The following is a 5,000-nucleotide window of genomic DNA, read 5'->3' as shown; positions in this document are numbered from 1 at the left end:
CACCGGTGGAAGCTGCCGAGACGAGTAACTACATAGCGGGCTCGCCGTGTCACTAATGTACAGAGATACAACAGTTTCGACTGGAACCGGATTAAACGTATACACGGCGCTGATTAGTAATAGATAGAGCCATCAGAATACAGATAATGTATACAACTGTCCGTATACATGCTGAAAGACTCTGCTCACAATCACAACCACACGTCAGCCACACACCCTTATCACGCACTACTCTCTGCCTGTAACACGCACACAGACAATATGTAAGCACCAGCATGGAACAACACCCAGTGCATCCTCTCCGCCACATTAGACAATCCACACTGTCATAACCAGACTGGGAGGTCCACTCAGAAAACAGAATATCCCACCCACCCGACAACCACCATTGCTCAGCCAAGCCACCAACACCCACACATGTCCTACACAGGGGTGCACCCAACATCACAATACTGCCTCCTCTCACAGCACACAAACAATGGCAGGAATGAAAGACACAGGTCTGCCACAAGCATGGAATGAGAGCGCCGCCTGTCATGAGCCAAAGGTGCATCCTGACGTGGCAAATCAGATGATGCCGCAGGCATCCACTTACTATAATCACAATCAACAAACCGGCCGCCCCGCCCCGCCCCCCATTAAACCTTTCCTTACAACAATGTGTACCTTAACCTAACCTATATCGTACCGTAACCTAACCTATATCGTACCGTAACCTAACCTATGTCGTACCGTAACCTAACCTATGTCGTACCGTAACCTAACCTATGTCGTACCGTAACCTAACCTATGTCGTACCGTAACCTAACCTATGTCGTACCTTAACCTAACCTATGTCGTACCTTAACCTAACCTATGTCGTACCTTAACCTAACCTATGTCGTACCTTAACCTAACCTATGTCGTACCTTAACCTAACCTATGTCGTACCTTAACCTAACCTATGTCGTACCTTAACCTAACCTATGTCGTACCTTAACCTAACCTATGTCGTACCTTAACCTAACCTATGTCGTACCTTAACCTAACCTATGTCGTACCTTAACCTAACCTATGTCGTACCTTAACCTAACCTATGTCGTACCTTAACCTAACCTATGTCGTACCTTAACCTAACCTATGTCGTACCTTAACCTAACCTATGTCGTACCTTAACCTAACCTATGTCGTACCTTAACCTAACCTATGTCGTACCTTAACCTAACCTATGTCGTACCTTAACCTAACCTATGTCGTACCTTAACCTAACCTATGTCGTACCTTAACCTAACCTATGTCGTACCTTAACCTAACCTATGTCGTACCTTAACCTAACCTATGTCGTACCTTAACCTAACCTATGTCGTACCTTAACCTAACCTATGTCGTACCTTAACCTAACCTGTATTGCGCCTTAACCTAACCTGTATTGCGCCTTAACCTAACCTGTATTGCGCCTTAACGTAACCTGTATTGCGCCTTAACGTAACCTGTATTGCGCCTTAACGTAACCTGTATTGCGCCTTAACGTAACCTGTATTGCGCCTTAACGTAACCTGTATTGCGCCTTAACGTAACCTGTATTGCGCCTTAACGTAACCTGTATTGCGCCTTAACGTAACCTGTATTGCGCCTTAACGTAACCTGTATTGCGCCTTAACGTAACCTGTATTGCGCCTTAACGTAACCTGTATTGCGCCTTAACGTAACCTGTATTGCGCCTTAACGTAACCTGTATTGCGCCTTAACGTAACCTGTATTGCGCCTTAACGTAACCTGTATTGCGCCTTAACGTAACCTGTATTGCGCCTTAACGTAACCTGTATTGCGCCTTAACGTAACCTGTATTGCGCCTTAACGTAACCTGCATTGCGCCTTAACGTAACCTGCATTGCGCCTTAACGTAACCTGTATTGCGCCTTAACGTAACCTGTATTGCGCCTTAACGTAACCTGTATTGCGCCTTAACGTAACCTGTATTGCGCCTTAACGTAACCTGTATTGCGCCTTAACGTAACCTGTATTGCGCCTTAACGTAACCGATATTGCGCCTTAACGTAACCTATATTGCGCCGTAACGTAACCTATATTGCGCCGTAACGTAACCCACATTGCCCCTTAACGTAACCCACATTGCCCCTTAACGTAACCCACATTGCCCCTTAACGTAACCCAACACACGTTGGGCCTTAACCCAACACACGTTGGGCCTTAACCCAACACACGTTGGGCCTTAACCCAACACACGTTGGGCCTTAACCCAACACACGTTGGGCCTTAACCCAACACACGTTGGGCCTTAACCCAACACACGTTGGGCCTTAACCCAACACACGTTGGGCCTTAACCCAACACACGTTGGGCCTTAACCCAACACACGTTGGGCCTTAACCCAACACACGTTGGGCCTTAACCCAACACACGTTGGGCCTTAACCCAACACACGTTGGGCCTTAACCTGCTCTGTAATTGTCATACGACGCGTTAAATTAGTGTAGTGTTGCCTAACTGCAACCCCCGCAATATAGTTTGCTACTCGCACTGCCCGGTCCCCAGTGTATCGCTTCATGTTAAACACCTTGCAGCTATACACAGTAATGTGGATGGCAGCAGGACGTACATGCTCAATGCCCTTTGCAGTTGTTCATTGGCATTTGCAGTTGTTCATTGGCATTCGCATGTGCGAAGCACTTAGCCTACGCTGTGGTACGGCCTGTGTCAACTGTCCGCTGATGTTGTACGTCCAAATCACACACTGTACTGCACATTGGTCCTCATGTACTGAATGATACATCGTGGTACATGTGACCGTACAACGACTGCGCCAACAACGGCGAACCATGCGGTCCAAATGTTGTGCACTCAGCTACGTGTCGTCTCCCTATAAGAGCTGGATTGCAGTGTGGTATGCCCTGGATGGCGATCAGCATGAGCCGTCTGTTGATGTAGTGGCGCGTGTTGTCAGACGTAGTCGTCTCTTCTCACACACCGTGATAGCATGGTGCACTGCGTTCCACATCTGCGACATGCGACAGAGGCCGGTTGACAGTCGTTCGCGCAATGGACATCGCATACGTACGGGGGCCACCTTCCACGTGTTCGCGAAGCGTGCACATGTTGTTGCGTGTATGTGGGCAGACATAGTGTGTCGTGACACCTGACACAGGCATGCAACAATCGTTGAATTTGCAAATGGCGATGGACGCCTACGTTTGCTGGTGACGTTATGCAAATGAACAACTGGTAAACCGTTGTGGTGCGGTTGTTCTCGCTAGAGGTGAATCAGTGATGGCGACGATCGGTTGAGCTACCAACCGGTTGTTCCAGCGATACCCACCATGCCCACGAACGTGAATGGCATCTGGGTGTGAAGCGATACGCGGCGGTGGCTGGGTGGGACCGTCCCCGGCCGGTGAGGGGGGGCCTCCCGGCGTGCTGGCCGCGCGGTGCGTGGGCGCACGCGCTACAGCCGGCTGGTGGGGGCGGCCAGTGGCAGGCGCGCCGGCCGACGGAGGCGGCAGGCGGCGCAGCTGCGCGCCGGCGCACCCTGCACGCGGCGCCGTGCGGCCAAAGTAGGTCCTCGCGGGCCCGGTGCGAAGCGCGGTGGACATCTGCAGTGTGCTGGTCCGATTGAGGACTGTGTGCGCTGAGGATGCGCCGCCGCCCGGCGCTCGGCGCCGCGACGCCGTCTGCTGCTCGGTCGCCTCTGCGGTTCTCGCAGGTGGTTTGTATCGCAGCTGTGCGGACGTGTTGGCGCGTGCGCTGTGCTGGGAGAGTTCGCTTCGGCACCCAAGTGGGGCTTTTGTCCTTCTGTGGCGCTGGCGTTGGAGCTGCCGGTCACCGTAGGTGGCGCGTGTTGTCTCCCGCCGGCAATGCCACGACAGCACGCTCCCGGGCCTCTGTCGGCAGCGGCAAGCTCAGTTGGGAGCACGGGTGGTCGCACCTAAAGCGTCTACTCGCCAAACTCCGGGCGATTGCGCCTCTCTCGAACCCGACCAAGTACTTAGGACGGCGCTGCGCGCCGCCGGGACCTGAGAGGGTTTCGAGGTGTATTGTGCAGGGGAGCTCAGCCTCCTCCTGTTTGCAGAATAATTGAGCGGACGCTTGCGTGTTCGCGCGGGCCCCCGGGACACACTCCCGGGCGGCCGGCTGCTCAGCTCTAGTTGACGCAGCTCCCTGGTTGATCCTGCCAGTAGTCATATGCTTGTCTCAAAGATTAAGCCATGCATGTCTCAGTACAAGCCGCATTAAGGTGAAACCGCGAATGGCTCATTAAATCAGTTATGGTTCCTTAGATCGTACCCACGTTACTTGGATAACTGTGGTAATTCTAGAGCTAATACATGCAAACAGAGTCCCGACCAGAGATGGAAGGGACGCTTTTATTAGATCAAAACCAATCGGTCGGCTCGTCCGGTCCGTTTGCCTTGGTGACTCTGAATAACTTTGGGCTGATCGCACGGTCCTCGTACCGGCGACGCATCTTTCAAATGTCTGCCTTATCAACTGTCGATGGTAGGTTCTGCGCCTACCATGGTTGTAACGGGTAACGGGGAATCAGGGTTCGATTCCGGAGAGGGAGCCTGAGAAACGGCTACCACATCCAAGGAAGGCAGCAGGCGCGCAAATTACCCACTCCCGGCACGGGGAGGTAGTGACGAAAAATAACGATACGGGACTCATCCGAGGCCCCGTAATCGGAATGAGTACACTTTAAATCCTTTAACGAGTATCTATTGGAGGGCAAGTCTGGTGCCAGCAGCCGCGGTAATTCCAGCTCCAATAGCGTATATTAAAGTTGTTGCGGTTAAAAAGCTCGTAGTTGGATTTGTGTCCCACGCTGTTGGTTCACCGCCCGTCGGTGTTTAACTGGCATGTATCGTGGGACGTCCTGCCGGTGGGGCGAGCCGAAGGCGTGCGACGCGCCTCGTGCGTGCTCGTGCGTCCCGAGGCGGACCCCGTTGCAATCCTACCAGGGTGCTCTTGAGTGAGTGTCTCGGTGGGCCGGCACGTTTACTTTG

The 5,000-nt window shown here is 52.5% G+C and overlaps 1 non-coding gene across 1 annotated transcript in view; it reads left to right on the top strand.

Annotated features, from left to right (window-relative positions):
* Window positions 1–4,152: 4,152 nt before the first annotated feature.
* Window positions 4,153–5,000, top strand: part of LOC124573689 — a 1,910-nt gene continuing 1,062 nt past the window's right edge. Inside the window, exon 1 of the ribosomal RNA XR_006972067.1 lies at window positions 4,153–5,000. This exon is cut by the window's right edge and continues 1,062 nt beyond it. This is a non-coding gene — a ribosomal RNA (small subunit ribosomal RNA).

This window comes from Schistocerca americana, unplaced genomic scaffold (genome assembly GCF_021461395.2).
Source record: "Schistocerca americana isolate TAMUIC-IGC-003095 unplaced genomic scaffold, iqSchAmer2.1 HiC_scaffold_184, whole genome shotgun sequence".
Lineage (NCBI taxonomy): Eukaryota > Metazoa > Arthropoda > Insecta > Orthoptera > Acrididae > Schistocerca > Schistocerca americana.
The sequence above is the reverse complement of the archived record's forward strand: the minus strand, read 5'-3'. Positions and strand labels throughout refer to the sequence as shown.